At 42.3% G+C, this 18,733-nt stretch overlaps 1 protein-coding gene and 1 long non-coding RNA gene across 2 annotated transcripts in view; both read left to right on the top strand.

Moving 5' to 3' along the window:
* The window catches only part of SCFD2 (sec1 family domain containing 2), a 194,675-nt gene that overhangs the window by 125,443 nt on the left and 50,499 nt on the right, over positions 1 to 18,733 (top strand). The gene's annotated exons all lie outside the window — the stretch shown is intronic.
* Positions 14,239 to 18,733, top strand: part of LOC308194017 — a 38,964-nt gene continuing 34,469 nt past the window's right edge. The window contains exon 1 of the long non-coding RNA XR_013950178.1: positions 14,239 to 16,845. This is a non-coding gene — a long non-coding RNA (uncharacterized lncRNA). The remainder of the gene's footprint in view (positions 16,846 to 18,733) is intronic.

Raw genomic sequence — 18,733 nt, forward strand, 5'->3', positions numbered from 1 at the left:
CTGCATCTGGCATATCGTGTTCCTGTTCCATTTAGGGCTGGTTGGTCATCCTGGGGAGAAATCCTAGCTGCAGTCTGATGTCCTTCCCCACCAGCAGTGTAAATGTATTGCCCAGGCTCCTTGTCCTCTGTCTGACAGACTCAGTTAAGGTCCATAAGTTGAATTAAGGATGTGTGGCAATGATCTGTTAGTTAGCTAACAGATCTGCTTAAGGGGTGCCTGTGTTAATGTGCACGTGTGTGTCCAGAGAGGTGAGGGGAAGGAGAACCATGCCCCTAAGTCCCAGGTCCTGTGCACCACAGGAAAAGAAGCCTGACAGGACCCTGAGACATCCCTCAGTGCCTCTCCCTGACCCAGAGCAGGATCGGTGCTACCTAAACCACTCCTGCCAGATGTTTGTCTAGTCCCTAAAAACTGCCAGTGAGGGTTTCCAAAACTCCCCTGGAGGATCAAGTGCTTAACTCCTCTTACTACACGAGTTTCTCCTAATATCCAGTATCTTAAATCTTCCTGCAACTTAACCCTAGCCTCAGTGCACATAGAAAAGTTTTTTTTTTTCTTTTTTTTTTCTGTTAGCTAGAGGGTGGCTGAGAGGAGTATTTGAAAAATGCTGCCCTGTCACTTCCTTTCTTGTCTGCCCCAGACTAAACAAATCAAGGTCTCTTACGCTTTCTTCATACATCACGCTTGCTAGCTCTGTGGTGATTTTGGGTGCTTTGCTTTGGACTGTCTCCAGGTTTTCCACGTGCTTCTTCACAGTGGTCAAGGCCAGGGGCAGCACCGCAGCAGAGCCGTGCCACTGCGGAGCAGAGGATAAGGTGATTTCGTGTGGCTCCTACGTGATGCTCCTGCCTGTAACTCCCAGCGACAGGCGTGCTTTCCCTGCAGTCGTGTGGTGCTGTTCATAAGCCTGGCCTGCTCCTGCACTCCCATTTCTAAAGACAGACACTCTGCCTGCCTTCTGCTGGTCTTGGAAAACTTCAGCCGTCGTCTGTGCCGCCTCAAGGAAAGCCTCTAATGGGTCTGTGATTAGTTCACTTGCTTCTCGAAATTCTCTCAGGTGCAATTCATCTGGCCCAGCTGACACGAAAACATCTTAACTTATCTAGTCTGTTTTTCCTCTAGTCCGTCTGTGATCATTTTAACCATCTGATTATGTTATCTTTCCTAGCAAAGGCTGCGGCAAAAGGGCATCACACCCATTAACATTCTCAGTGATACCTGTGGATAGACTTCCCTTGCACTGAGCAGTATCTCTAATTTTCATTGTTATCTCCATGCAATTCCTTCCTTCCTTTCCTGTTTTCAATTCTTCCTTCCTTCAAATGTTCTTCTCCAGTACCTCTCAGGGGACATCAAAACCACCTTTGTGCATTTGGATTTTGCCCCTATGTGCTTGTATTTCATCTCTAGTAGTCAGAGCTGATTTGTGCTCCCCATGGCTTCTTGTCTCTGAAGCAAGTGAAGACCTCATGATTTAGCCATTGGCTCTCTTTCTGTTCTAGGTTTTCTACTTTATAGGGGCAATTTATGCTTGTGTCTTGTTACTATTTTCTTAAAGACACAAAACTTTCCTGATATCTTTTCACCCTGTAGTTTTGATTTGGGTGTAGTCTAGTATACCGAGTTGCTTAGCTTTTCGAGACTGGTTTCTTAAATATAGTTCCCTTCTCTGTTCTTCTTCTTTCTCTTCTCTTCCTGAGGTAGAGGAGGATAGTTGTTTGAAGGTTTTTTCATGTAGTTCTACAGCCTCATAGCGTCCGATGCCTTGCTGTGGTACCGTGTGGCTGACGCTGGGCAGACAAGGTGGCTGAGCACCCTCCTGCCAGGGCCCGACATCTCGTACAGCAGGTCAGCCTGAGATGGAGAAGAACTGCAGAGATTTGCCAGGAAAGCAGACTTGTAGATCTGGGAATACTGGTAGATCTGTGCTTTACTGGAGAGTGTGCTCATAACCTCAGGCAATCAACAGCTTGGTTATTGGAGGCTGTTGGTAGCAGTAGTTGTATAAAGAGGAATATTGTAGTAGGCTATATAAAAATGCTAAAAGTGGAATATAGAGGATGCAGGCTGTTACAACATTTTAAATGTATTTTAGGTAAGATTTCTTTATGTAGATTTTTCTCCATCGAGAGGAAAAAATCCAGAAAATAAGCTGTTTGATTTGTAGTCTTGTTGTGCATGAAAAGATTATCCTCCATTGCCTTGTTTGCAAGGGAGATGGGTAATAGTTTGATTGTTAGCACTGCTGATAAATGGATGCTGAGAGGGAGTGGTTGTGCCTGGCATTCTCTCTGATGTTTTATCTTTTGTATTGCCCATTCTTCAAATCATTAATGCCTTGCTTGTGTTTGCACTAGATGTGAGGCTAAGGTGCCAAACATGCACAGAAACATGAAGGCCTGCACATAACTACAGGCTGCGGATGAGCACTGGGGTGTGCCAGCAGAGGAAGTTGGGCCTGTATTGCCCATGGGCACAATGTAGTAGCATCTTGTGGACAAGCTCCAATTGCCCCAGATTTTTTTCTTCTAGAAAACAGTGGAAACCCAGCAACAAAATCACCTGGAGGTGGCTTGAGATTGACCTTCCCTGTATGACCTGGGGCTGAGCTCAGGGGCAGCAGTAGAGGTCCCAGGGGCAGCAGTAGAGGTGCACAGGGTGCGGGTAGCCCTGTGCATTGCCCACAAGAGCTCACCCTACCAGAATGGACACCAGCACCTCAATGCCAGCTTTCTCAAAAGCATTTCTGGATACCCAGGCTTCTTTTTATGTAGGTGGATCAAAGACCCATCACTCTGCCGTTGCGTAGTATTGGTCTTGTAATACTTGTGGTCTTGTGTCCTGCAGCGCCAGAATTGCTAATTCTTTGAGGTGTGGATGGTTTGCTCTTGGATACATGGAGCTGTATGGTACAGATACAGCAATGATAATGTTGCTTCTCCACCCATGAAGAAAAATTTCACGATTTTTGTTTAAAGTTTGTCTCAGCATAGTGAACTTGTCTGAACTAAAAGTAAAATAGCCATTCCGCACTGTGCCTTTGCCATGTATGCACTGGGATACTCACTGCCTACAACAACCTCTTCTTTCCTTTACCACAAAGTAAGAATCAACAGGGAAAACGTTCAAAACTGCTCTGGCATACATCTTCCAGAGATGAAAAAAAGCTGGAGGTTTCTTTCTTCTTTGCTTCGTCCAGGCACAGCAGCAATTTTCTGACCATGAAAAGGGTGTGTTCTGGTACCTACCCAAATTTAGAAGGAATGGCACTTCTGCCAGTTGCGTCTGTAAGCTTTCAAACATCTGAGCTCCAGAAGAAACTGCAGCTGAGAGCAAATGCTGCAAAACAATGCTGAAAATGCTCTCCGAGTTCAGTGAAAGTGCTTATTCCTGTTAGGAAAATTCTGAAATGAATTAGCAAAAACTCGCAATGAAAAGGAAAAGCTTTTGCATGCATATCTGAAGCGATGATGGCATGCAAGAGACAAAAAAGGACAGTTTAATCACTGTCTGCTAACCTGAAAAAAATTGCATCATGGCTAACATGTGGTATGTCATTTTGGTGGCTTTTTTTTCTTTTTCTGTGCTTTGAAGAGAACTTTGGGGGAAAGGAGCAAATATGTGACAAGCAGCATATGCAAACTGTAAGGTGGAAGTGGTAAATGAATAAGACCACATTTGGAAGAGGCAGATGGTGCTTTTCTTTATCATATGGTAGCACTGGCAAAAGAAATGTTTTGGAGTTAGGGAAGCGGGGAGGCCAGACGCAGTTCCTAAATGCACGATGATTTATTTGTAGAACATGCAGAAATGCAGGGAACAAAAACATTAAACAGCCCTTGGAGACGTGCATGAACATGATACATTTACATGTGGTTTACACTGAACTCCTGGCAGCTCACATGGGATCTTTGATTATGAAGTCTTGGTTTGGCTGATGACATCTCCCAGCATCTCTTGTCCACATTGCCAGTTTCTCCTTTGGTACCTGTTCAGCTCTTGATGTGATCCCATGTCAGCCAAAACTGTGCATTCAAAGCCTTTATCTCTGCTCATAGTATTTGTATTCTGGTTGTTTGTAGATTAACCTTCAGTCAGCTAGACATTTATTCTTGATTAACAGGTGCAGCCATATGCCTGAATGGCCAAAAGCCTGGATGTTGGGCTAGCTTATCTTCATGCTGGAAGGAGGAATAGTGCAGTCCAGGCATATAAAATGGATAAAATCTCATCGTGTGCTCAGGAGGAATATATAATGAAAAGTATGATTTATAAAAATTATCTGCTGGAGGAAATAACTTTCTGCAACTTTGTATTTTTATAATTACTTAAGCAGCAATTCATGTCTGTTACTGCTGATAATACATAATCACAAGGGCTTTTTGAAGAGCAGTGCAGCAAGAGAATAATTAAACCTAATTACCATTTGTTTGATTGTTATGTTGTTCTAGGAAACTTTGTTTTTCTGCTTTTTATTGTAGCATAAACAGTAAATCTTAAATCCTTTTAACTGCTGAGTGTCTGAGTATACAAAACTAAAATTTTGTAGCAGTACGTGAAAGGTGTACACTGCACAAAATCCTTTCTAGAATATGGGAAACAAATGCTTAGAGTTTAACAGAAAAAAAAAAAAAGGCAAAACGTTTATGTGAATATAGAAGGTACTTTGAAAAAATCACTTGTCTTTTTTTTGTCCTGCAAAGATGATAAAAGTGCTGCCATTTCACAGCCTCCTGGAAGGAGACAAAGCAGACCTTCTCACTTGACAGGGTAAAAATAATTCTGCTACAGCTACAGTGAGAAGTGCAGGATCCATAAGCCTGACAGACTCGGGGTTATGAAGAAAATCTGTTTGAAAATAGACAAGTCCCGCTCACAGTTATCTTAAATTTTAACAGAAGATTGAATATTCAGTGTTTTTGACTTTCACAGCATGAAAAAATTAGCCCTTGCTATTTTTCTGTTCCCTGATGGAGAGCACGTTTGTTTGTACTAAGTACGAATCAAGGGGAGGCCTGAGAGGAGACTTAGGAAGACAAAACGCTTTTGAAAACTTCCTCTGTTCATGGCTTTGCAGAAGATGAGATGCTGATGACGTGCTCCTCTGCAGCCAACGATTATATTAAGTCGTAGACCTCAGAGGTACACCTCGGGTTACCTCGACCTGTCCCAGCAGCAACCCCAATGGAGCGAGCAGCGTCCCCCCTCCTCACCTCTCTTTGTCACCCCCTGCAGACCCCCATGGGTGCTGTGGTGCCGCCTGCCCCCTTCCCTAGGCACCCCGGCGGTGTCTCAGGCCTCAGCCCTGCTCTGAGAGCCGCTCACCATTGTGTTGGCTCGCCCTTGCTCTTTGACAGCACAAAACACATTTCCCTCTTTCCTAGATTTCCTGTGGCTGGCAAGCCTTTGGTGCCTTTTGCAGCCCCAGCTTGAACTGATTTTATATTCAGCGCTGATTTGGCTGCAGTGTTGGCTGGATGGGGCTGTGTGTAATGATCCTTCCAGGGCTGTGCTGGATGAATGCTGAAAAGTTAATCCGTTTACCTGGACTGGAAATGCGGAGTTTCATTGACCTGCTCTATATTACTTGTAGAGTAGTAAGTTAGAAAGTTGTGTTTATATGCTAGGAAATGTGCTTCAAAGTCACTGTGTGTCATGGGCTTAATTCAAAGAGAAGTGTGGGATTTTGATCGTACTGGGAAATCATGCAAGAGCTGGCCCAGTCAGGAGTGGGTAATGGGGATGGGGAGCATCAAGAGAAGAACCCAGATACATCACTGAGGCTGTGCCAGGTACAAGTTGGTGAGACCAGGACTGCAGGTGGTAGTGAAGCATACCTCCCCCTCTCCTTATTCAAGGAGTGGGGAGTATGTCAGACAAGCATTTTGCTTTATCAAACTAAAAATTACCTTTGTGCTCTTCTTTCTTCTTCATTTCTTCCTTTTCATTTCTTTTCCTTCTCCCTTATCAACTAATTAGCTTTATTAAGTGTGTCTTCTCATCACTTCCATATGAGTGCTTTGCCACCTTTGCATTGTTCATCCTCAAAGCCCAATATTTCGGGTCCTCCAGCAGGCCCAGCTGGCTGTATGGTGCCATGCTGCCATCGACTCGGGTACTTGAGGTTCTTTGTGTCGGAGACTTTTCGGGAGATGTTTCTTAGCCATTAATGCCAACAGCTGAAAACAGAGAGATTTCAGTTGACTAAGTAGTGCAGAATCAGAGTCTTAGTTTGCAGATGACTGACCTAAAAGATACCTTCAAATGGGTCCTTTGAGCTCTCAAGTTTATTTTTGTTTCTGTGCAGCTGGTGTACATGTGTTTCTTTAAGACCACATGTTAAACTTCTCATGAAACATTAGAAAATGCACTGTACATCTTACGTAGTTGTTTACCAAGTCTTAGTATCTTTATTCCTCCAAAAATGAAAAAGTACTTTTTTACCTAATTTCTCATAATAGGTTGGCCTGTATTTATTTATTTCGTTTAATGAAAGGCAGTTAAGTAACCTCAAAGAAGACTTCATATTTAATAGACTACAGTTTATATCCATTAAAAGTTCAGAACAATAAGGTTGTGTGTTGTGGAGTTTGTTTTGTTTTGTTTTGTTTCCAGAAGGCCTGGAAGCAGAAATTGAAATCCTGAATCCACTAAAGCTGATGGCAAATTTCTCTGAGCTCAGTGGGACCAAAATTTCTTTCTTTTTTCCTGGCCTGTATTTCATGCCAATCATCATCCTTGATGGACTGCAGGAAGTTGGAAAAGCATTCATAATGAACACTTTGGTGGCCACCATACTACAGAAGCAGTCTTACTGTAGGTCATGAAGACTGTCAGCCTAAAAGAAATTGTAAAAATTGATGAACCGAAGATGTAAACAGTTACTAGCAAAGACGCTTGGCACAAGCTTAAGCAGTTCAGACATAACTACCCGAATATTTCCTCCTAGTGCAGCCATTGCTTTTACCGAAATTGCCTTCAACTAAGCTTTGTCTGAAGCTGTTACATGGTGAAATTGATCCATGCAGCTTCTGCTGTATGAATAAGGAAATCTTTCTGTGTGTTTCAAGATGTCTGAGATGAGATTTGAACTACTTCTGAAGCTGTTTGTTTGCAACTTCTCATGATAGACTAGCCAGTCAGTTTTGGTATCTCAGAGATGAGAGCTCAGAGTCATGCAGAGTTATTTTCCAGAAGAATGTATTTCCTTAAAAGCGGAACTATGTAGGTAGGTAAAGCTGTGTTAAACACTCTGTGAGCTGCTCCGAGTCTCTGTATTCCACTGTACAAGCTTCTGTGCCCTTGAGCTAAGCTAACTGGTTAGTTTCCTGATGGTCTCAGAAGACCAAAAAAATAAAAAAATAAGAAAATAATACTGAATAATTACAAAGAAAAGTCAAGTACTGTGTTGTATTTAAGGTGAGCCTCTTCATTTTGCAAGTACGGTAAAGGTTGCGCCCCTTCCATAATGACACTCATTCAAACTACATCTCTGGTAATGTCAGTCAAATTCTCTGATTAGTTTATAAATTAAAACGTGCATTTAAGTTTCTTGTAGTTAAACATAAGCCAAATCTTGCAGAAAGGAGTTTTTGGAGAAATCAGTGTTGGAATAATTCACATCAAGAGTTGTCTTTAATTAAGCAGCTTGATTGCTGTTGCTCTGATGTGCTGCACACCAGCTCAACCATCGGTGCTTGAAAGGCTCCCCGCAGCATTGTTGGCTTTTGCTTCACTGCTCGTTAAGGCAGTGTTTCTGGGGGAATCACAAGCTCCTAAAGCCCCAAGACATCATGACAAGGGGACTCCCTGTCTTCCCTCTCAGTAAATGCCAATCTTGCACAGCTATTGCCGTCAACTTCCAGTTGACGTACTAGGGGCCAGATTTGCTCTTTGATCTTAAATGTTTTGCACTGCTCCAGAGGTCCCCTGACTGATACGCTTTTTCTTAGTTGGGGAACATACACCATCAGCTTTGATATAGCAGTGAATATTCACATAAAAATAATGTATATATGTTTGCAAGGCTATTATTGCATATCTTCAAACCACAGAAATACTGCATATGACATTATTAATAATGCATTAACATAGAAATGTTTACAGAATATTAATAATGAAAGACAAGGATAAAATAATTGCAGGGATTACGCAGTTTTCTTCAAATCAAGCATGGTAAATGATAATAAACCTTAAATTCAGAGTTATACTCACCCTTGGAAGTAATCTGAGCATGTAAACAGAAGCAGTCTTAACTCCCTTTGGTAATGGCATGAAATGAAATTGGGGGAAAAAAAGAATCCTTAAAAATAGGTTTAAAGTCAACTTGGGTTTGCAAATGCTCTAAGTGCAATCAAAAGTAGCATGGAATAAGAGTAGTGCTGAGTTACAGTTGTTTGAATGCTTAACTATGCAAGCGTTATCTAGTACATCTGGATTTCTTTTAAGTATAACCTTAACTCTGATTTGATTCTACTTTCAATCTGTTTTCTTTTGGCAAGTTTGTAATATGTCAATAAAGAAATAGACAAATGTCAAGATCACAGTCAGGGAGACATTGAGCACAAAGCTAGGGATGGAGGGAAAGTCACTGCTGTTTCTTTTTATAATTTCTGGGAGAAATATTACAGGTGTGTGCACAAATTTGGAGAAAGTATTGAATACTCAGGAGCTTCTGCAATTCTTTGCATCCCAAAGCAAACATTTATGAGCCAACTATTACAATCAAATGGACAAAAATGAAGCGGGATATGCTACTGTTTTCCCACTATTTCATTGTTTGGTTGTTGGTTTGTTGGTTTTTTTGGTTACTTTTAAATTTCATAGACTTCTTTAATGTTTGAAGAATATGCATAAAAAATCAGCAAGAACAGAGTAGAATTTGGTCGGTGTGACTTGTGCACAATGTTTTCATAAAGGAGGAGACTATTTTCAGATTTTAGCCTGTGGGTTTCTTTTACAGAAGAGATTGTATTTCTAGAAAATCCCTTCTGTGAAAACTGCAAAAAACTGTTCAGTGCAATCAAATAAAAAAAAAAAATGGAAAAAAAAAAGAAAGAAAAAAAGGAAAAGAAACAAAAGCCCAGATAGAATCTGTTTCTGATCATGTTCATGAAATGTAAGGTCTGATTGCAACAGTTCTTGACCCAGACACAAACAAACAGTGCTTCTCACTTTAATTTAATTTTGGGCTATGGCTGGAGCACCACCTCCACTAGGGAATATAACTCCCCCCTTGCTACAAGCATGCAAAGTAAAACAGCATGGCTGCAGAACCACCTAAGGCATGGACCGTACTGCATCTTAAATGGCCTTTGTCCTTATCGCCTTCATATACACTAGACAAGGCCAGTAGCTGGTTACTTGGTGTCACTCTCAGTCTCACCAAACTGAAAGCACATAGCGCGTGTCTTAAATTAAACTCAAGAGCTTTGAAAATTATAGTCTTATAAAGTAAATTCCTCAAGCTGATCAGACATAAAAGCATGCATGAAAAATGCCTCACATAAAAGAGGGAAAACCAGCAACTGAATAGCTAAAAGTATCGTGCATCCACTGGTGGAATATGATAGTTGGGACCTGCTCCTGCTCCCATCCCATCCTGTAGGATGGGTGGTTTTCCCCGTACTTCTGTGAGAGCAAAGTTTGTCCCACAGGAGACTCTTTGTGAGTGATTTGATCAGACTTCAGGTAAGATTTGGTCATGTCTGGTGGACCCTGAAAACAGCAGGTTTCTATCCACTCTTGTTTGTTCCGTGCTATACGCTTACTAAATAGCCCGCAATATATTCCTAGGCTGTTGTGTCCGAGTGCCTTACAGAAATCAAGATAACGTAAACAGGGAGCAAAAGGCATTTCACGGGTTGGTGTTCTGGCAGGCAGGGTTAGTTTGTAGCCTGCATTTTCCATTTTGGGGAATACCTGGGAAGGAAATGAGGGTGTTTGTAGTCCATCCTGACGGCCAGGAGGTGCGTGGCAGCCCCTCTGGCACGGGGTTTCACCTCTGCAGGTGGCTGCCACGTGTCCTGTCCCCCGTGGGGCATGTGCCATCCTCCCCGCAGGCTCCCACTGCGCCTGCTGAAGGCTGACCAAGTGATTTTGTAGCAGCTCTTTGGGACCAGCACAAGGAACGGCTTTGCAGAAGGAAAACAGTGCCTTGGACTTGTGTAAGTGAAGGCGCAGCGTGCTCTTCTTGAGCAGATGGGTGCTGTTCCCTTATTTTGGAGACCCTATTTTAGTTCTGCCTCCTAATGGAAGTCTTTCTCTTCCAAACCATCCTTAAATAAGTTTTGAATTGCTTTCCGGTATTAGCCAGTCATCTGCATGGTTCCCACCTTTCAGCTTGTTTAAATGTTTGGAGTGAAGCCTTTCTATAACATGATTATCTTAGAAAATTTCCTGGGAGCAGAATTACTTATCTCTAGTCTCGCTAAGTCATAATTCTTGAAAATGCCTGCAAACCTGTCATGTCACAACAGAGATACAAAACAGTTTTGCCTTGGGGTAAAATTTGCATTTCCTGAGCAGTGGTAGGAGATCTTTACTAGCTCTGGGATGAAAACAGATCTCACTTGCTTCGTTGTTTTCCTTCCCATCCTCGGTAAGCTATGGAGGAGGTTAGTGCTTCTCAGCTGGACTTGGTTGTACTCAGAAACAGGGAAGGAAAGGGACATTACAACCTATAGGCAACCTATAGAATTAATTGATTTTAACTCTGTTCACTAATAGACAAAAGGAGGGGGAATGGTTATCTGAAACCTCGGTCTGCCCAGCAATTAGAGAAATAAATGGGAGAAAGCTCTCAGATTTTTCACGGTGAAAAACACTCTCACTGAAATCTATGACAGCACGCTGCAAAAATTGAGTATCTTCTGGAATTATTATGACTTTTAAATGATCTTTTTTGCTTCTTTTATTTTGTGAAGTATTTTTGGTCTACTTTTTTTTCCCCCCAGAAGACCATTCACAGTCCAGAGCCAAGTTACCAAGGGAATATCACCTTTCATATTAATATCAAAAAGAATGAAATGATAGCAGTGCTTCCAATAGCCAGCAAAACTTCCTTGAAACCCAAAAACCCAAGCTCAGCAGCACATGAAGATTCATGTTTTTATATGGTGCTGTCCTGTGAGCCTCCTTTATTTCATACCCTGGGATCCTGGCATTCAGCTGTTTAGACGGGATTTGTCCCACTCGGTAATGGGTTCCAGCTGCCGTCTTGGCACCGTTCGTCAAGAGGTGTCGCTTGGTTCCTATCGAGGAATTGCCTGTGCCAAGCCGCCTCGCAGGAGAGCAGGCTATCCGTTGCGTCTCTTGGCGCCGAGGTCTTTATTTTAGCAAAATGAGATTGTGATGATTTACACCAGTGGAAAGAAACAGCACTTTTGAAGGAACCAAACTCTATTGTGTGAGGTTTCTTCTACAGAAGGAGCAAAATATTATGCAACGGGCATTCTTTTATTGTTTTTCACTAAGAAATGGGAAAAAAATCTACAGCTTTTTGTCAGATGTGCTGAGCACACATTGAACTAGAAGCCCAGTTTTGCATTCCCAAAAGCTTCAGAACACAGCTGTACTCTTCACAACAAGTCACTGCAGATTTACCCTCACAGTTTTGTGCTGAGAACATCATATTTAAGCACACACCTTAGTGTGCCATATGTGCCTCAAGTAATAGCAAGCGATTAAAACAACATCTTTATCAAAACATTCATGCGGTGATGCATTGCTTTGGTAAGAAATTCCTATGCTATTAAAAGATTATTTGAAAGGGAAATGGTTTATTGAGTTTTTTGAATTTTCTCTCTCCTAGAACTAGTATTTCAAAGTTAAATACTGAACTTGGTTATGGAAGATTGTTTCATTTTAATGCTATCACGGGGTTTATTTTAAGGTAATTTCTAAGTTAATTACAGCAAACTACATCTTCTGGTATTCTTCCATTTGGTATTAACTGTAATAAAATAGTGGGTTTATTTAATGGAAAGGAAGATTTTCTTTTCCCTGCCAGCCAATGCAGCACATGCCAAAGGAAGACCAGCTCAACGTTTTTGAACTCTGAGAAGAAACACCATTCACAGCTGTTATTCCATTACCTCTGTCGTCTTTGTTTATCTCCATAAACAAACAAGGTATTTTTGTTTTGTTTTGTTTTGTTTTTGAGATTGAAGTTGAGATTCACTGCTCACAGGGCTTCATATAGAAAGAGGTGGTTATTATTTATGCAACATGAATACCCACCAGACCATGGAAACAGTGCCACGCAGGGACCACGACACACATTTTGAGAGCCAAATTTTGTTTTTAAGCATGATATGACCTATAGGTACTTCTACAGATCGGCTATAACTGAGAAAAAAATTTCTCAGTAACTTCTATCCCCAGAATTAACATGAAATCTCATTGGTGTAAAAAGTGGCAGTTTGGTTTTTTACCAGCAAGAGTGGACAAAATAAGCAGATAAATTGGTCCAAATTCAGGATGTGCGTAAAAACATCAAACTTCAAGCTCAAATGTGATGAGAATAAGAGTAATAAAGAGTAGTATGTCAAAATCTGAAGGGAAGAGCCTTTCCCTCGTTATTCTTAACATAGCCAGTTGAACGTTTTGGGTGAGAGAAGGCAGCCTACCTGCTCTCCTCTGCCCAGGGGCTGTACGAGTGGCTCGGCTCTTACACAGCCAGCTGCCCCTCACTGCACTGGTGCAGCACACCCAGAGCCCCTTCGCTTGCCCCAAAATCAAGCACGTTCCCAGCTGCAGCCAAACACAGGGTGAGTGTGGAAAGCTGTAGGAGACAGCAGTGAGTGTAGGAGTTGGGTTGGGTTTCTGTCTGCTGCAGTGGGTTTTGTGGCACAGGGAGATGCACTTTTATCTTAACATAGTCCTGTTGAACATGTCCTGCTGAAAGCCTTTGCCAGCATGCCTGTTACCCTCGGGAAGACTGAGGTCAGTGAGATCCTGCGTGGTGGTTTAATGTGCGGGCACAGCGGGTGGAGATGGCTGCTCAAAGTACACAGGCTAGTCTGAAGCAACTAGCCATGTCTCCTCGTATTAGATGTGCTGTCGGTGCTCAGTTGGACGAGGGGAAGCTCTTGTCAAGTCCCGTCACCGTGGATGTGGCTCGGATGGACGGGGGCTGCCTCTTGCACCCCAGCACCCCTCCTTGGAGGTGTGGGAAGAGTGGCTCTCTGCTTGCTCAGCAAGTTCGTGTCACTCGGGGGGAGGCTCCGGAGACGTGACCTCTGTAGCCTCTGCACAGCACATTGCATTCAAGCAGTAATTAGCAGCGGTGTGGAACTAACTTGGGGAACGCAGGAACAATGCCGTGGCCCAAGCTACTGCCTTTTTAAATTAAATCAGTGTCTGGGGATAGTTACCGACTTGGCTCTTCCTCTCCCCCTTCTGCTTCTTCCCTCCTACCCCCACTGCAGTATTTCTAGACAGTGTTTTAGCAAAGGCTGCAAATAAAAACATTTTGCCTCTGCTGCAGACACAACTGATTATGGGTATACAATGATAATTATATTTTTGTACTGGAAGTGAAACACTCTGCTCTGTTATCAGCTTTGTTATCAGGCCTTACAATTTTTATGGGATAGTATTTCTGTAGTATTAGCAGCACTGTATATGCAATTGAAAACTAGATGCAGTAAATTATGGCTGAACACCAGCAGTCCAAAGGTTAATTTGATTGTACAAGTACAACCTCAGAGTTATGCATAAACATATGCTCTACATACTTATTAACGAGCAAGGTCAGACTGGCATGAGTTTTGTTATATTTATATTTCCTGAATATTCTTCAAGAGTTTACATATGATCTTCAGGACAGATAACGCAGAGATCTGTTTTCAGGAAATGCCTATTTTAACCGTAAGGAAAATAGCAGGATTGAAATTGTTAGCTTGAAGTTTGCCTGTTTTTCAGTTAATGGAGGGGTTGATAGGGGTCTGAAAGAGTGCCAGTAACTTGTGGTTGGCATCACCCTCAAGGCTGTGTGTGTTTGGGAAAGGCACAGAGAAGGAAACCTGTGAACCCTAAAGCATTTGCAAGTCGTAATCAGATGTACAGCTGCGAGGGAGTACATCAAAGAACCTCCTCTGTGCATTTGTATTTCAGTGCAACTGCCTACAGCTTGAGACAAAGCTCGTTCACAGCGCCCACCTTTCCAAAATCATGGTTGGATCATCTCTCTCCGTTATGCCAAAGGACCTGGACAGCTAATGCAGGGTGAAGTAAAGCTCCTCGGTTACATTGCTTCTACTGATTTAGAGCATTTTCCTGTGATCACTTGCTGTGGGGTAACCTTACTGGATGAAAGGATAACCTTGCTGGATGAAAGAATCCAGCCTCACATTTGTCTTCGTGTAGCCTCAGAGTTCCTTCATCATATCTGATTTACTGCGTTACTACATTATTATAGCTTGGCATATTTAAATCCAGTTTAGTATGCACACAGCTCATTCAGTCTAGGTGTCTCATTGTGTGCTTAAAATTTGGCAGCGTTCAGGTGCCCTGGTGGTTAATTTTGATGAGTTAACACAGAAACCCATCAAAGCGAAGATAAATTATACTCTTTCTGCCAAGAAGTAGTACCTTGGTGAATTAAAGCTACACAGATTTTACAAGCAGTGGCCCTGCTCCAGTGTTGAGTCCAGATACAAGGTTGGTGCCCAGGTGGTAAAATAAAATTTGTTTGCAGAGGCAGTTCTCAAAAGTGGTTGTCCGCAAAGCTTCAGCTGCAAATGCTACAGGGGAATACTGCTTTTCAGATACCTGTTCCCTACAAACTTTCTCATATAATTCGAAATAGTAATAATAATAATAATAAAAATAACAGATGTTCTCAAATATCTGAGGAATATTTTTGAGTGAATCTAGACTTCTCTTCCTTGAGAGAAAATGGTTGGTGGGGAATTATCACTGCGACTGGCATCCTGTGTTGCAAGGGACATTTGCCCCATTGTTCTCTCTGTACATTGGTTAAGTTATGGGACTGCTAAACGTGGATCCTATCTGTCTGCAGGATGTGGATCCTAAAGATGACATTTTCACTAATCTGTTCTTCATTTTTAGTGTTTTGAGATGCTTGACATCAGCGTGTTGCATGTGTAAGAGCGAGCACTTAAGCATTGCAAATGTTGTCAAATATCATTTTGAAACCCCCTTGAAAGGGTTCAAATGTTTATTATAAACTGCATCTCCATGTTATCCTTTCTGAGCATGAAGCACTGGCATCGGTTATGCTTTGTGATACAAGCCTGCTCGGGTGGGTGTGAGAAGTATGGAAGGCAGAAAATGGGGTCACCTCTGTGCCTGCAAGCCAGGAGCAGGCAGGATGTGTGAGCCGTGGGCAGGCAGCTTTCTGCTGGGGCAGGGGAGCGGTTAATTTAATTTGGGAGAGGAGGCAGCAGCTAGAAAGCAAGTGGTTCCATATACTATCTCTGTTGTTATTGCCAGTTCAACTTAATTCAATTCTGATAATGTCGACAGATCTCTCTGTACAACATCTTTGGGCCGTATGGAGCTAGTCTGGCAGCTCCCCCAACCCAAATGGGTGTCTGGCACTATCCATCATATTGCTCATGAGGCTCAGACAGTGTTTTATCCAGAATCCTGTAGCAGCCTCGGCATATATACACTACCCAAAAGTAGATCTTGCAAATCTGCAGTGGTCCCGTTTGTACCACCATTGCTCCATGTTGGCCTTCAGCTGTGTCATCATTGAGAATTTGGGCCCATGCAGGGAACTTCCCAACAATTTGAGACATATAGACATCATAGAGAATAGCATTACATTTCTTCAGTGCAGCTGCTCCTGATTTTCTGTGTTCATGTTAAGGGGAGAATAAAATATGGCTGTAGAAAAGCACTGCTGAGATTGTCCACTCCCTTGCTCATCTCCATCAGCAAATAGATCATTCACCGAGGGAAGAGGAGAGTCTCGGTTCTGCTCTCCTGGCCGACAGCTTCAAATCTAGACAAAAGATTGATCAGTCTTCTGTGCAAATGAAAGACTATGTATGATTTAAAGAAAGACTTGCCTGTTGGCAGGAATATTCAGATGTGTCAGACGGAGACTAGGCTCCCTTTTTTTTTTAGCCTTCTTTAAAGGTTTTACATTCTTCCAAAATATCTTTTTCTGATGCACTCACTGTGTACCAAGTCTATTTTTAATAGACATGCTCCACCTATATCACTCTGTTGTCTTCATATGTGATCCAGAAATGTTCGTATGACTAAATTTTGGACATTGTATTGATTTCCATGACAACTGACTGTAATATGGTAAACAAAAGATTAATTGTTTTGTTGTGGGATCAAGCAGATGAGGAATTTAGATCACAAGAAAGAAAAGTGAACCTCCTGTGCAAAATATACAGCAATTGCAAAGGGAATATAGCAAAGGAATAGCTAAATATGTTTTTCTTTAACTAAACCGTTTAATTTGTCCAGCTTGTTCCAGTGTGAAAGTCGCTTTCTGAGAGAAGATAAACAAGAGTATCAGTTAATTCCTTGTGCAAGGCTGAAAAGCTTATCTCGTGCAGTGGTCAAGCTTCTCAACTTCAACTGGCCAAACATCTGCAGTCAGACAAAGGCAGCTGTCCTTCATGACGTTAGATAAACCCACACATCTTGTGCTGGGCCCGTAGCAAAAGCCAGCAAGAGTGAAAAAGCAGGCAATTGCCTCCAAAAATATCATCGTGCTTCTATTTGTGAGCACACAGTGCCTTCTTGTGGGCAAAAGGCATCACTGCGAGATGGAAGCTGTAGCACAGCTGATGTTTCCCCTTCCTTTTGTACTTCAGGCAACCTGGGGAGGAAACCCAAGGAATGTGGAACGTGAGTTTGGGTCACAACTTGCAAACGCATGTGGGGGCATCGAGTTTGTCACACATCACAGCTTCCTGTAATGAAAGCGCTCTTTAGAAGCCTCCAGAAATTAGATGAACGTAAGGTTTGGCTTTCACAGCACCAAGAAACGTTTTTCCATTTGGTTTAGTTTTGTCCAAGAAGGAGGACGCAGTTTCGCTCGGGGACAGATGCAGCAACCCCTTGTCAGGTGAAGACACACACACACGTGCACAGACGGATGCCGGGCTAGTCGGGTGGGACAGAAGAACACCTTCTGTTGGAGGGTATTTACAGGCCTCTTTTCTCCTCACAGCCAGATGGACACAACCGTGGCCATCTTGGTTACTCGCACCGATGCCGCCAAGTGCCTTGGGGAAGCGGCTGGCTGTGGGGTGAGGCCTGTGCCGCCCTGAGGGGACACGCGGGGCCTGAGGAGCAGGGGGAAGCTGATGGCCGCAGGAAAGGGGTGAATCCCCAGTGCCCCCGTCTCATCGTCGCGTTCTTCTCGTGGCGTGTTTGTAGTAAATGCTGGACGCTTCCTCTTCAGCAGATCCTGAATGTTTGCAGGACTGAACTGCAAATGTGTTTATTGCGGAGATGAGGCTCGCGTATGAAGTCGGTTCCTGACTTTGCAGCTTCTTTCGTGCAGCCAGGATCAGGCCAAGTGTGGTGGAGTGCAGTCTCGTGAAGGCCTCTTCCTGTCATAAATAAGATTACTTTCATTTCACTTGTGGAGTGTGTTATTCCTCAGAGTAATGAATTTCCTCTGTGCCTTTGAGCACATAAACATGGTTTTCATTAGGTTTCTATTAAAAAAAAAAAGAGAGCTTGAGTAAAATTAATAAGAAGGCTATTAACTCCATAAATGCAGATGTGTTTTTACTGTATAACCGTGTTGGAAGTAAACAGCTTCTTCTCCAGTGACTGCAAAGACTGCAAATTGCATAAAATGAAATAGTTCTGCAGAACTGGGTTCAGCTTGCAGAGAAAAGAAGGAGGTGGAAAACATGACTGTTCAGAAACTAGTTTCTTAGGGGGAAAAATAGACTCAGATTAAATGTAGACAGACAAATAGCCTCAGGCGTTTTGCTTAATATGTAACGTGTGTGATAATAATAGTTTTGAGCCATATATTTAGAACTAGAATTACAGCTAGGAGTTGGAGTATTGCTCTTTTTTTTCCCTCACCAGATACGTCCCTGCAGTTTGCAGAATAAGAAATAGCGACATTTGCAAATATTACACTGATAGACCCTGTAACTCATAAAATTTTCATGTACAGTTTGTATTTGTGGCTTGAGATCTCTGTCAAGTGGTGAATCACTACAGCATCATTGCGGTTTTCTTTTTTTTTTTCATGTTACCAGCATTTTAAACATGGAAACAAAAATCACCATGCATTCAAAGTAAGGTGTTTTCAGAAGCTCAGACCCTTGAACTGCTGCTGTGTCTTTCCACTCTCCCAGTCAAATATATAGTAAAAGGAAAAAAATCAGTAAAGTCAGAACACGTGCTCCTTGCACTCTTCTACCTTAATTTTGCTTTGAAGAATCGGCGTCACTTTCTTGCTGCTCATATCCTACACAGTAGATGAAACTTTCTCAGAATGAAGTTGCTAGACTTTAGCAAAACCTCAGTGCCAAGAAATACGGCTTGGCAACTAATTAAATTTCGAAACATTGCCAGCCTATTGTGAGTTATTTCATATTATACTGTAGACTGTTTTAAGCCTTGGTTTCCCATAAAATCAAAATTCTTGAAAATTCTGGTACATAGTTTCCAATTTCATTCTACTTAGGCAAATTTAATGTGAACAACAACAAGGCATCACATGGTAGTCATTATTCATGATGCTAATAAAAAGACGGAGTCTGCC

This window comes from Anser brachyrhynchus, assembly GCF_964034855.1.
Source record: "Anser brachyrhynchus genome assembly, chromosome: 4".
In the NCBI taxonomy this organism is placed as follows: domain Eukaryota; kingdom Metazoa; phylum Chordata; class Aves; order Anseriformes; family Anatidae; genus Anser; species Anser brachyrhynchus.